General features: G+C 44.1%; 1 protein-coding gene across 1 annotated transcript in view; it reads left to right on the plus strand.

Annotated features, from left to right (window-relative positions):
- Positions 1-15,358, plus strand: part of tbkbp1 (TBK1 binding protein 1) — a 76,424-nt gene that overhangs the window by 21,786 nt on the left and 39,280 nt on the right. The window lies entirely within an intron of this gene.

Genomic DNA, 15,358 nt, shown 5'->3' on the forward strand with positions numbered 1-15,358 from the left:
GTACTGATCTGGCTCTGGGAACGACGTGTCTGGAGCTTTTTGCGCTGTCACAGGGCAAGAGGTAGGACTGCAGGTTTCATCATATAAAAGAAAATATGATGATAGGATTTCATTCAGTCAGCTAGCAAATCAGTTAATACACAGAGGGGTTCAGTATTTTGAGACAGGACACTTTAGCACAGAGACCGGAGACACTGGGGATTGGACTTCCAGCCCTGCAGCTCTCTACCACCAAAGCAGCAAAGGAGGGGCAAGAGGTCTAGCCAGGGTGGCACATACCTCTTCATTGAGGTATGTTAAATCCCTTGTATTTAACTATTCTAGAACTGTTCTTCTAAGAAAACACATATTTTTTTCCGTTTCTGAAACAGAAACATATTTTTTTTCATATTACAAAATAAATTAAACTCCTCAGTACCTCAGATAAATCCCATGCTTTTCTTATCTACATTGTTGTTTAAACTTGGAGGATAGCTGACCAAAATAGAAATGAAACAAGCCTAACATGAGCATGGCAGCATGAGCAATAATGAGAAAAAAAACCCCAAACCTTTGATACTAAATGCTACAGACGTATTTGGGTTGGTACCCCTGATTTGAATTTCTTTACCACAATTTAATTCCTGGAAGTCATTATTTAGACTTTCATCTTGGAGAATAAAATGCAAAATCTGACCCAGAAGCCATTGGGCTTGTGATCAACGAGCATACAGCAGATAGTCAGACGTGATGTACTATTTGATATTTCTAATATTTGAACACAAATATCAAATCAAATGTATTTGATGTGTATGAATGAACTAAACTAAATGGATCTCAGTGTTCTTAAAATAAGTAATTGGCTATGCCCTGGAAGAGGATCACTAAAGTACAGTATGAAATAAAAGACATGCATGAGAAAAATCAAATTCTGCACTCAGTCATGTATATTCAACATCCAAGTTCACAGGAACCAGTTTGTGCTCTTGTAGATATTTGCTTGAACACCTTGGAGTACCCGGTGTTTAGGCTTTGAAGTAAGTTTGGGTAGTTCGGTCGTTGTCTTTTGGGCAAGACATTTCACCCGTTGCCTACTGGTGGTGGTCAGAGGGCCCGGTGGCGCCAGTGTCCGGCAGCCTCGCCTCTGTCAGTGCGCCCCAGGGTGGCTGTGGCTACAATGTAGCTTGCCATCACCAGTGTGTGAATGGGCGAATGACTGAATGTGTAAAGCGCTTTGGGGTCCTTAGGGACTAGTAAAGCGCTATACAAATACAGGCCATTTACCATTAGTTAGCAAATGTAAAATGGTCTGAAATATTATTTTGAATAAAAAACATAAACCTGAAACACAATCAACAATACTCCGGTTCTCTCTCCCTAAATGCCAGATCCTAATTATTACATCTGCTGTATTATGCTGTATGTCAACTACCTCCCTTCTGGCTCTTCAAGTAGGTTGATGTGCTGTTTTTATCACTTGTTCCATGTCTGACAGCTATCAAATGTGTTCACCCACAATGCTATCCTAAGGAGACATGACGCACAGCTCACTGCTGCTTGTTCAGCTCATTGCCTAGAGCACAGTAACAGCTGAAGGAAGCATCGTTGGGTGTGTAAATATATTTACCAACCTAGATATTCTAAAATCTGGAGAATAACAGGGATGGACAGTGAGTGTCATGGTCCTGGGTCATTTTGGCCCAGCGTTTTGTTTCCTTGAAGTTCATTTTTGTGCTTTGTGTTTATTCTGATTTTGTATTGGTTTAGGGTTGAACCTGTAGTTTGGTGTGTGTATTCAGCCCTACCTGTGTCTGTCCTTGGTGCTCTGTTCATGTCCCCGTGTTGTGTTGTAAATCAGTCTGTGTGTTCCTGCTTTACTTTGAAGGCTCATGTTCTGGATTTCCTATTCTATTTTGAAGGTCTGTGTCTGTTGTCATTGTGTTCAGCTTGTGTCCTCCGGTCCTCATGTGTATTAGGTTCAGCTGTTCTTCCCTCCTGTGTGTGATTACCTGATTACCTTGTGTGTGTATATTTAGTGGGTGTCGGTCTGTGTTCATTGTCGGCTCGTCTGCGTTCTATGGTGTTCCTGTCTCTGCGTCTCTCTGCCCCGCACCCCTTTTGTATGGTCTCAGGTTTGTCATTTAGTTCTCCCAGTTTAGGTTTCTTCAGTTGTTTTGTCATGCCTCACTGCCTGTTTCTGCCATTGTCACTTTGTAAATAAACATCACTCGTATCATCAGTCACTGCTGCATTTTGGGTCCTCCCTTTCCTCCACACCACACGGCTCACTCCGCCAGCCGTGACAGTGAGAGATGTTGGCAAGAGGATCTGAACAAAAACAGACGATAAAATAGGATTTTTTTTTTTAAAAGTCAGAGTGGCATATTTTCCACATAATGTCAGTGGAAATGTGTCCTTGAACATGTTGGCCTCGTTATTGAAATGCTGAACAGGTTTGCTGTGCTGCGTAAAATGCAGCTCTTTATTATTTGAAACACAATTTGTAATCTGCATATGTTATCAGATATGTGAGTGTCTTTATTTTCAGCTTGCATTTTTTAATGGTAAAATGGTAAATGGCCTGTATTTGTATAGCGCTTTTACTAGTCCCTAAGGACCCCAAAGCGCTTTACACTACATCCAGTCACCCACACATTCACACACTGGTGATGGCAGCTACATTGTAGCCATAGCTGCCCTGGGGCGCACTGACAGAGGCGAGGCTGCCGGACACTGGCGCCACCGGGCCCTCTGACCACCACCAGTAGGCAACGGGTGAAGTGTCTTGCCCAAGGACATAACGATCGAGACTGTCGGAGCCGGGGCTCGAACCGGCAACCTTCCGATTACAAGGCGAACTCCCAACTCTTGAGCCACGTATGAATGAAAGGTATGCAGTAGCAAATGCTGGGCATGGTCTGATCAAATAAATTTTCAAATAAAACATACTATGGTCATGTGTCTTTCTAAAATGGCGACCATGGCCGCCAGTGGTCGAGTCTCTGTTTGTGCGGTTGGTTGCTGTGATGTGATATGGGTGCGTCCAAGAAGTCTGTCCTCCAGTTTTGGTGAGTGACATTTTAATATCTTCTAATCCTAGTTAGCAGGAATTGTGTCTGTATGATGTAGCTGTAAAGTTTATAAATTCAGCCCACTAGCCTTACTACGGTAATAACTTAGTAACTCCAAATATATAGCCACTTCTGGCTCAAATAAAAAACGATGGCTCATGCATCTTTTAACTACAGTCTATGATTGTGAATTATAAGTTGGTGATATTTATACGTCAGCTTACTTAGCTTTGGGCAAGTTTTAACTACTTTCCGGATGTTTAATTGTGAACCAATAATAATAATAATATTGCATTTATATAGCGCTTTTCAAGACCCTCAAAGCACTTTACAATTTCACTATACATTCACACACTGGTGGAGGCAGCTACAGTTGTAGCCACAGCTGCCCTGGGGCAGACTGACAGAAGCGAGGCTGCAATATCATGCCATTGGCCCCTCTGGCCATCACCAGTAGGCGGTAGGTGAAGTGTCTTGCCCAAGGACACAACGACTGAGACTGTCCGAGCCAGGGCTCGAACCGGCAACCTTCTGATTACAAGACGAACTGCCAAGTCTTGAGCCACGATCACCACAATAACATGTATATCAACAAAAACCAGATAAGTAATTTATTCATAAAGCCACAGCACCGTGTGCATCCACTGACCCTTGCTACCTGTCTCTTTTTGGCAACAGCAAGCACACAAACACACTAAATGATCACCTTTCCTGCAGTGACTGCTTTGTCCTTGTGCTGACACTCACAAAACACACTCTCTTTGCACTGACTCATTTCCACACTCGTTGATGTGCCTGTCCGCATGGATACGCACACAAAGGCACGCAGTCAAACCCTACCTGCCGGCATGTTAATAGGTTCTCAGTGTGTGCCGTGCCATCCAGGTTTGGCCTTGTTCACTGTGAAAGGCAGAGGAAACAGGTGCAGCCGACTGAAGCCAGGCATTATGGGAGCATTTGGCGGATGAGCGCAGGGCCGAAAGTCACACCACCTCCCTACCCTGGACTCACCATTCATAGACATACTGTCTGATTCAGAGGTGCCAAATGTCCAGCCTGTGGGGATCACAGGGCAGCACTGAGAGGAGCTGTTTAACACTGCCAGACAGAGAGAAGGGAGAAAGTAGAGAGAGCGAGGACGGGGAAGAGAAAGGATAGGATGAAAGGAGATGGAAGGTATAAGGGAAAACAGTAAAATGTAATACAAGCTCAGGGGAAGGACGTGGGTTGGATGGAAGAGAAAAGCGGTTGCATCGTTCACGTACAAGATACAACATTTAAATCGCACTCTGTGGGGACTCCAGTTTTCTCTTTGATCCTGGTTCTGTTATCACTGGAAAGCTCAGCCTTGACCGCGCTGGCGTGATTTCTACTGCACTCATATATTTATGCCTTTGGATACAACAGAAGCCCTAAAAACGTACATGCACAACCTTGTAAATGTGCATGCAGGATCATTGTGGGAAATAAAAAAAGCTAATAATTATATTGTTCGAGGTTTTAATATCTTTAGTATTACAAAGCCACACAGTGAAAACACGAAGATCCTTTTTCAATATTTACATGCAGAAGTATAGTTATTGTGGCAATGTTCCAATATGGGGTTAAATAATTCATCTGAAGTATGTATAAAAAAAAAAACACCCAGCACGCCCCTGCGGGCGGTTTATCCTTCAAGCTCGGGTCCTCTACCAGAGGCCTGGGAGCTTGAGGGTCCTGCGCAGTATCTTAGCTGTTCCCAGGACTGCGCTCTTCTGGACAGAGATTTCCGATGTTGTTCCCGGGATCTGCTGGAGCCACTCGCCTAGCTTGGGAGTCACTGCACCTAGTGCTCCGATTACCACGGGGACCACCGTTACCTTCACCCTCCACATCCTCTCGAGCTCCTCTCTGAGCCCTTGGTATTTCTCCAGCTTCTCGTGTTCCTTCTTCCTGATATTGCTGTCATTCGGAACCGCTACATCGATCACTACGGCCGCCTTCTTCTGTTTGTCTACCACCACTATGTCCGGTTGGTTAGCCACCACCATTTTGTCCGTCTGTATCTGGAAGTCCCACAGGATCTTAGCTCGGTCATTCTCCACCACCCTTGGGGGCATCTCCCATTTTGACCTCGGGACTTCCAGGTTGTACTCAGCACAGATGTTCCTGTACACTATGCCGGCCACTTGGTTATGGCGTTCCATGTATGCCTTGCCTGCTAGCATCTTGCACCCTGCTGTTATGTGCTGGATTGTCTCTGGGGCATCTTTACACAGCCTGCACCTGGGGTCTTGCCTGGTGTGATAGACCCCAGCCTCTATGGATCTTGTGCTCAGAGCTTGTTCTTGTGCTGCCATGATTAGTGCCTCTGTGCTGTCTTTCAGTCCAGCTTTGTCCAGCCACTGGTAGGATTTCTGGATATCAGCCACCTCCTCTATCTGCCGGTGGTACATACCGTGCAGGGGCCTGTCCTGCATGCCGGCTCGGACGTCGCCCGGATCAACAAGGTCCGCGTCAGGTGTTGAGGAACCAGGGCACCCTGACGAAAAGTGGGCTACTGGAACAAGAAGGCATCGGTGGGCAAGAGACGAAAACAGGGCGTTGTTGGAATGCTACTACGCAAGTAACCCCGGCGGAAGGGGCTACATGAATAGGATGAGGGACCTATGGATTCTTCGATACCCAACATCCACAATGACGGCGAAACAACTAGTAGCTCAGTGTTCCAACATTCGAAAGAAGGGACTGCTCTCACAGCTAGAGATTGACAAGGTACAACACAAATGCTACGGCAAGGAGGAGTCAGGACGCCAGGTCAGGGGGGCGATATCATCACCCCCACCCGAGATTGGGTACATAGCCCCAAGTGCGATAGGAGAAGGATCGTTAAGTGCGAGAGGAACTGACCTGAAAGATAGGATCATGGCCAAGCTTGAAACCTGGATCCCCCGTAGCCGGTTACCAAGATTACGTGAAGTACCCTCAGAAGGTCTGCTAGATGATGTTAATGCAGCACTACGGGCAATACCTACAACCACGATTACCGACACTAACAAGCTGATCTACAATACGGCAGCAGTGATCAGTGAGATGCTTGGCTACAAGTTGAACAGCCACAAGGGGCAGTACCCTCCATGGAGGCTAGAGGGCAAGATCAAAGTAGCACGGAGGTTAGCCAACTAACGGAGTTGCAGAAAGGTGCGACAAAGAAGGTGCATAAGAAATACAGCAAGCTGTCCATACCTGAGGCCTTAGAAACTGCCAAGCAAAGACTCACAGCCTTGGCCAGCCGCTTGAGAAGGTACACCAGAGAGATAGAAGGCAGGAGAATAAACCAGCTGTTCTCCACAGAACCAGCAAAGGTGTACTCTCAGTGGCAAGGGAACAATAAGAGAACAGCACCACCAAGGCTGGAGACCGAGCAATACTGGAAGAGCATATGGGAGAAGGACGCAACCCATAACGGCAATGCTCAGTGGCTAGTGGATCTGAGGGCAGACCACAGCAACCTCCCCGAACAGGATCCAGTAACCATCAGTGGCAGATATCCAAGAAAGGGTCTCCAGTATGAAGAGTTGGACAGCACCAGGGCCCGACATGGTTCACGCCTACTGGCTAAAGAAGCTGACTGCACTCCACGAGCGTCTGGCAGCACAAATGAACCAGCTGCTAGTTAACGAGAGACACCCGGAATGGCTAACCGAAGGTCGGACGGTCCTGATCCCCAAGGACCCCAAGAAGGGACCGGTCCCCTCCAACTACCGACCAATAACCTGCCTCAGTACTACATGGAAGCTCCTGTCAGGCATCATATCGGCTAAGATGAACAGGCACATGGGTCAATACATGAGCGGGACACAGAAAGGAATTGGCAAGAATACCAGAGGCGCAAAACACCAGCTACTGGTAGACAGAACAGTCAGCCGAGACTGCAAGACCAGACTGACCAACCTGTGCACTGCCTGGATTGATTACAAGAAGGCCTATGACTCAATGCCCCACAGCTGGATACTGGAATGCCTAGAATTGTACAAGATCAATGGGACCCTAAGAGCCTTCATCAGGAACTCAATGGGGATGTGGCGTACAACACTAGAGGCCAACTCCAAGCCCATAGCACAAGTCACCATCAAGTGCGGGATCTACCAAGGAGATGCTCTGTCCCCACTGCTGTTCTGCATAGGCCTGAACCCCCTCAGTGAGATCATTAACAAGACTGGCTACGGATACCGACTACGGAACGGAGCAGTTGTCAGCCACCTCCTGTACATGGATGACATCAAGCTGTATGCCAAGAGTGAACGAGACATCGATTCACTGATCCACACTACCAGGCTATACAGCAATGACATTGGAATGTCGTTCGGACTGGAGAAGTGTAGTCGGATGGTAACAAAGAGAGGGAAGGTAGTCAGAACTGAGGGGATTGAACTACCAGAAGGCAACATTGCAGACATAGAGGACAGTTACAAGTACCTGGGGATCCCGCAGGCGAATGGGAACCATGAAGAGGCCGCTAGAAAAGCTGCAACCACCAAGTACCTGCAGAGGGTCAGGCAAGTCCTGAGGAGTCAGCTGAATGGTAAGAACAAGATCCGGGCCATCAACACCTATGCCCTGCCCGTGATCAGGTACCCTGCTGGGGTAATAGGCTGGCCAAAGGAGGAGATAGAAGCCACTGACATAAAGACAAGAAAGCTCCTTACCATGCATGGAGGGTTTCACCCCAAGTCCAGCACCCTGAGGCTGTACGCTAAGCGGAAGGAAGGGGGCCGGGGACTGGTGAGTGTCAGCACCACAGTCCAGGATGAGACAACGAACATTCAAGAATACATTGGGAAGATGGCCCCAACTGACAGAGTGCTCAGTGAATACCTCAGGCAGCAGAAACCCAAGAAAGAGGGAGACGAGGAACCATCATGGAAGGACAGGCCCCTGCACGGTATGTACCACCGGCAGATAGAGGGGGTGGCTGATATCCAGAAATCCTACCAGTGGCTGGACAAAGCTGGACTGAAAGACAGCACAGAGGCACTAATCATGGCAGCACAAGAACAAGCTCTGAGCACAAGATCCATAGAGGCTGGGGTCTATCACACCAGGCAAGACCCCAGGTGCAGGCTGTGTAAAGATGCCCCAGAGACAATCCAGCACATAACAGCAGGGTGCAAGATGCTAGCAGGCAAGGCATACATGGAACGCCATAACCAAGTGGCCGGCATAGTGTACAGGAACATCTGTGCCGAGTATAACCTGGAAGTCCCGAGGTCAAAATGGGAGATGCCCCCAAGGGTGGTGGAGAATGACCGAGCTAAGGTCCTGTGGGACTTCCAGATACAGACGGACAAAATGGTGGTGGCTAACCAACCGGACATAGTGGTGGTAGACAAACAGAAGAAGACGGCCGTAGTGATCGATGTAGCGGTTCCGAATGACAGCAATATCAGGAAGAAGGAACACGAGAAGCTGGAGAAATACCAAGGGCTCAGAGAAGAGCTCGAGAGGATGTGGAGGGTGAAGGTAACGGTGGTCCCCGTGGTAATCGGAGCACTAGGTGCGGTGACTCCCAAGCTAGGCGAGTGGCTCCAGCAGATCCCGGGAACAACATCGGAGATCTCTGTCCAGAAGAGCGCAGTCCTGGGAACAGCTAAGATACTGCGCAGGACCCTCAAGCTCCCAGGCCTCTGGTAGAGGACCCGAGCTTGAAGGATAAACCGCCCGCAGGGGCGTGCTGGGTGTTTTTATTTATTTATTTTATTTATTTATATATATATATATATATATATATATATATATATATATATATATATATATATATATATATATATATATATATATATATATATATATATATATTAATTAGTCCTTTTTCCACTGTGCAAGCATTTGCAATGTAGAAATCAACACAAAGAACAGATGCAATTACTATGTGTCATTATTTATGCATGTATTTGATCTGAAAGCCAGTGACAATTCATCCTGAGGGGGCGCATAGTGTAAGCATGGTTATGCATCCAGTGGATAACAGTTGCTGTTTTACTTAAACGAAAAAATAAAATGTCACTAGAGGACAAATCTGGATCAGCAAAGTCATTAAGATTCATTCTCTGAGCCCACCCAATTTCTATTCCGAATTTCACTCCAATTCATGAAATATTCAGGTACAGAATGACGGCCCAATGGCGGACTAACCATTAGACTGGCTTTGCAATCCAAATAGCTGTGTGGCTAATGTTAAAATTCTTTAATTTATTTTTGCTGACATGCTGAATGGAAAACATTTCATAAGCAGCTGGTATTCGTGAAAGCTGAAAATTTAGGGAGACCTTTGGCTTGATTGATTTCTGATCTTTGGTTTCCTTACTCCAATCTGAAATTTAAAAACGTGCAAATAAACCATTTGGCATCTGAAAAGTGCTGTTTCAAAATTCAAGTGCCATATGTTTCATGAATTTTTAATGCCTTAGTCTGATAGGCTGATCACGAGGCAAGATGCACTTGAATCCTAGTCTCTAATGGATAGCTTCTTAGTGGGTCTTGTAGACCATTCTGCTAAAGTTGTTGTATTTTTGGCTTTAAATGGATTCTTTTAATTCTCCTAAGACTGCAGAAAAAAGACCAAGTAATATATATTTCTCTCTGAGTGTGTATTTAAATTTGTGCTGCAGTGTGTGAATGTGATAACATTCGGTTTCAGACGTGAATCACGCTGGAAGAAAATGTCATCAGACCAGAACTTCTCAAACTGTTGTTTAGGCTATTGTGAAATAAAATAAATAATAGGGTAGCTCATTGAAACACAACACAGACATGTAAAGATGAACACATTAACTGCTTAGTTGTCGTGACTTTAGACTTTCCACAGCAGCAGTCTGTGGCCTTTTTAGTACTATGACATAGAAGGATGGGAGTGGTGATTTAATCTCTGGAGAGAACGAAAGGGGGACAAGGAGGGAAGAGGGTGAGAAAAGAAGAGTGGGGGGAGGTAGTCTCTGTGGAACAGTGTCTGCCACGTGGCTTCCAGGTAATGTATGACTTCTTGCGGTAATCACTGTAATGAAGCAGGGAGCTGGTTGGGGGAGAAGCATCTGACTTTATGCCTGGAGTCCAGTGGGGCTTTGAGAACCTCAGCAAATGAGCCTTGTGGTCCAAACAAGAGACAGAGAGGGGATAGAAGAGTGGAAAAGAGGGGACGGCATGAAGATATCAGAGGGATATTTTGAGTAGAGGAGCTGTGAGTGTGTGTATATGTGATAAATGCATCACTGTGATAAATGAGAGGAGCACAAAACACAGATGTTCCCGAGTTCTGGTCCTTACCTATCAGAAGACAAACTGATCATCATCCACGGCACTCTCTGTGCAACTAGAGGAAATTATTTTCTATGCAAATTACTCAGATATCCACGGCCAGCACATAATTCTTTTCGAATTTATGGCATGATTTGTTTTGCACGGGGTGCTGAATATAAATATCCACATGGTGCTATAATATCTTTTTTTTTTTTTTTTTTTTTTTTAAGATATGCAGCCTATATGTAGGCAGATCATATCATTTTAATGTAAATAATTCCACCCAATACTACGTGGTGAAAGTTTACTTTGTTGTAGGTTTGTTTGGTTTAAATGTAATTTGGTAATCTATCCTGAGGTTGTATTTTTATAATATATCACCATCTTGCCATGACTTATTCAAAGTGATTTACCAGGCTGAGCAAAACAAATAAATGGATAAATACATAGAAGCAGCTCTTCCAGATATTAACACGTTGTTCTTGCTGGGGATTAGTTTAAGACCACGTGTGAAAATGGAGAACAATTAACCGAGCCGCGCTAATGGAGAGTTTAATAGCCACAGCAGCTGAACGAGCTTGGATGGAAGCGGCATCCTACCTGAGTACTTTGGATCGCATCCAAGAGCTCATGTTTAAATGAGAAAAGAAAACCTTGGCCAGCCTTCCAAAGCAAACATGGACAGTTTTGTGGTTAAAGTTGTATTAACTCTTTTGGGTCACTTGAGGGCAGTAGAGCATCCTACCAGTACTACGTTTTTGTTGTTGTTGAGAGACATAATGAGGTTCCACCTGTGCCAGAAATATGACCTCTGAACATGTGACGTGACATTGTTCAGTGTTTTTCTTTACCTTGAAAGTTAATGTGACAAAATTCTTTTGACTAACTGATGATCTGTGTTGATTCTTAGTTAACTTTACCTCTGTTGTGTTGTCCTGATAGATCATCAGATTTCGCTGTTATTGACTATCTTGTGCTCATTTCTTGCCGTCCAGTACTGCAAATAAAAACGACTTGTGATTTCATATATACTTATGGACACAGCAAGAATTAATTTAACTCTTTAACAGATCTTTTTAAACTATAGACAGTATACAAGTAGCTACCGTAACATTGCCCATTGGTTTGTGACGCCCCATTTCTAATCCTTGGGACAAACAATTTCAACGTTGCCATCTTTGTATTTTAACTGGCTATGAAACTACACACTCATTGGCTAATGGCTTGCCAATCAGCAAGTCATCAACCAATGGGCATGGCCTAGATAATCGGACAAAAATTTACATAACGGACAAGTGTAATGACCAAGGCCTTAAACTCGTCATGATTTCTAAAGGACTGCAAGTTGTTTTTGGAGCCACGGTATCCCAGCCGGTGGCTACTAAAAGAATTGGAGGTTTAAGGCACTTCTGCTTCATTTTTCAGACCCAGAAGTTGCGTCCATCTTTAGAAGCTGTAGTGTAATCCAAAAGATATGCATCAGATTTATGACATAAATAGCTCAGTTGTTGGCAGTCAGACTACAATAAGAAGAAAATACACATAAATATAACATTCCTAACAACAGATTCAGGTGGCACTAGGATGTCAGAGCGCATCGGGACAACAATAGTTTCCAAGGAGAACACATAATGAAGTATACTTCAGACTACAAAACCAAGCTGATTTTGTCACTGTGCATGTGAACAGAATTTTAGCACCAACAGAAGCTAATAACACATGAGTTAGCCACAAGATTGTTAGCCAGAAAATTGTGCTTAGGCTCCAGCGTTCCATGTATGAGCTTAGGAGAAGAGAGAGGATTGGGTTGAAAAGTGCCCCTTTCCAAAATGAAACCTGCATGCTCACATTTGGCACCTAACAGTATCTAGTGCATTTAATAGTGATGCCAAGAGGTTCTGGCATTGTCGCTCATGTCTGGGACACCAGTGACAGAAACCGAACAACACAACGTGACTGTTAACAAAGACTTACCTACTTTAATATAAACATATAGCAAACGTAGTACTCACCTGAAGTTATGTCTGAGTCCATTTAATACACATGATATGTACACTCTTAAATTAGATCTGTTTTTGTCTGTGCCAACCTTTAAGAAAAATATCCGTCTCTTTGGATAAAACGCACTATATAAGAATCATCTAATGAAATCATCTAATGAAGAAATGTGACATGAGAGGTCACATTTTTTCATTAGAATTTTTATTGCTAAAACAACAACACTGATTATTGCAGATTTGCAGTTGTACAAACATTTCTGTCGCGGTTAAAAGAAACCAATCGCTGTCTCACCAATATTTCCATTTTAATGGTATTCAGTGTTATTCTCCCTCTGCTCCCTTTTTTTTGTACAAACTGTTTATCTTTCCTCCTGCTATATGAGACACCATGTGCAAAGATATGATATTATAGTGACGCAGTGTTTGCCAGAGTAAACTGCCTCAGACTTGACAGCATGATGTCAACACAGTATACATCACGGAGCCTTAATATCTTCCCAGCTTAAACACTACTGTCCAGGCAGTTGGCAGGTGATGGGCACTGCTTGATCAAACAGGCATTTTTGTCCACGCGTGCATTTTACTCAGTGTTTTTTGTGTGTGTGTGTGTGTATGTGCGTGCCTGTGCTCGTGGGAGTGCTTTTGGATCATCCCGTTAGACCAGCGAGGAAAAGAGCCGTAGATTGGCTGAGGCTTTATTCCCCTCTCTCTTGAAACACAAGGAAAATAGCACCGTGGAGGAAGGGAGCAGATGAAAATAGCTCAGTGGGCAATCGCTGACTCACAAGGCAATGCTGGGAGTCAGGAAGGCATCCATTCCAGTATACATCAAATCAACTAGCTGTTGTGTAACTCCTCTAGTACCAGTAAATCAAACCGCTGTTGCTACGTCTAGTATGACTTTTGTGCATTTGTGCCCTTTGTAGCGGAATTAAAAGAGGATAGTGACATCACAGGCGCCATTTATCACTTTTGACAGCCCAGCCCGGAGTCTTCGGGGCAGGGGAGGGAGGCCAGCGTGGTCAGCTAGCTACTCAGCTCATTCATCATGCCACTCAAGGAGTCTAGGCTGTCAGAGCTCATGTTTTTTTTAAGTACTGTGAAATGGAACAAGACAGCAAACCCAACTCATATGCAAATCATACTCTGATTAACATATCAGCTACAGTACATGCACTGGTTACTCATGCACCTGTGAGGGACTTCTCACCAAAAATTAAATGCAAAAGGCCGAGGTAATGAAGGCCAAAGGGTTCACGAGATTACGTGTGCTTTACTGTTTTGCTAATAATCACAGTTTTGTACATGTAAGCATCATATCCTGGTTAAGCCTGGAGAAAAAGATACAAATCCGACTTCAGAAAAGTGTATTTATATTGCTGTGAGTGGCTAATTGAACTCAGGAGATACAGAGAACTTGGGAGGCGGAATAGGCTGAAAACACCAGGCTGTCTTCTGAAAACATTTTATCACCACAGGTGTTTGTTTGCTTTGTTAAAGAATATCCGCAAAAGCAATTCACTGCAAATTTCTGGCCCTAGCCGACTGCTGCTTAACCTCCAGACCCACAGCAATCTAAATGTTCCCAACAGAAATGCCCTTCATAAATTAAAATGTTGACACGTTATTCCGTGCAGGGAGAGCGGCAGCATTAACTTCTCAGACGTTTTTTGTTGAGTGGGATGTGATGATTGATGTGTCCCACCCTTCCCTTCTTTGTGACTGGAGAGCTAAGTGAAAAGAGACAACGAGGAGCACGGCGTTTTATCCAGAGATGAACCTTGAGTGCCATATATTGTAAAATCACAGCGAAAAAAAAAAGGGAAATAAAAGACAAGAACAAGGGCAGTGTTTGCTTCATAGACTTACATTATATAATACAGAATATTAAATGAAAAATATAAGTAACGAAGACCCAAAATCACAATATTAAAAACAATGCAGAAGTCATATTAAAACACTGTGTAGTTATCTTGCAGGCAATAACAAAGCAGGCACACAAAAGGAAAAAAAAAAGCACAAAAGTAAGCTGTTATTTTTAAATGGAAGTGATGGAAAGATTTTAAACAGGCTCAAAGAAACACTGATCCATCTCAGCCCTCCAGAGACCCAAAGTCTGGGTGAACACTGAAAGCTAAGTGCCATTAAAAACACATACATGGATGGGCTCAGCGGTTCAGAAATATTTGGGAACCAGTGCAGTGGATTGTTTTGAGGTCTTTATCTGTTGGCAACACTACGGAGTCTAATCATATTCAAATAGGGTGCTTTTATGCTGAAATATGTTTGATTTTACAGAAGAAGAAGAAAAAAATCTTTCGAACTCATGATCTAAAGCTGTGCTCTGACTTATCTAAAAACAGTCTACGGCTTGCTTTCTCTTTATTTCATTTCTCTCAGTTTCTTTGTTTTGTACCTTCAAAACCTTCTGATTGCAGACAAATGATTTGTTCAAGCTAAAACACGTTAAGATCTCTGTGTCTTTCCCTCACCTTGTTATCCAGAGCAAATTTGCATCTCTTTGTGTCCGCTGCACTGACCTGATATGCGGTCACGCTGCTTCTCGAGTTTGCTTCCCTTCTGTCAGAATGGGGCAGTGAATAATCAGGTAGCTCTGTGTGTACTGGCATTTCTTTTGTGGGGGGCAGCTTATGCGTAAGCACACCCGATGTGATATTGTGGCTAACTGGATCATTGCACCTACAGTACATCTGAACTCCTAAGACACAGTAAGCCATCTCTAAATTTCACGTGCCCCTCAGTCATCCTCCCGTGTCTCTCGGTACCCACTGTGCTTTTGAATATTTTACATTGTGTGTGCCAGCAGTCCGACTGCTCTCGATAGAAAACTGCTTTGTTCTTTTTTGTTTGTTGCGAGTAGCTGAGTGCTTGATGTTTTTTGGATTGCTGCTGTAGCACCGAGAGGCGACCCCAGCCAGAGTTATGAAATGTTTCTTTTTTAATTACTTTATTTTTGGATGGTGCATTTAATTGAATGGAAACAATCTGGCAGTTTAATAATTAATAAGCAAA

The sequence above is a fragment of the Rhamphochromis longiceps genome, linkage group LG8, assembly GCF_057381845.1.
Source record: "Rhamphochromis longiceps isolate RC_006_pf linkage group LG8, R_longiceps_female_GT1.1, whole genome shotgun sequence".
Lineage (NCBI taxonomy): Eukaryota > Metazoa > Chordata > Actinopteri > Cichliformes > Cichlidae > Rhamphochromis > Rhamphochromis longiceps.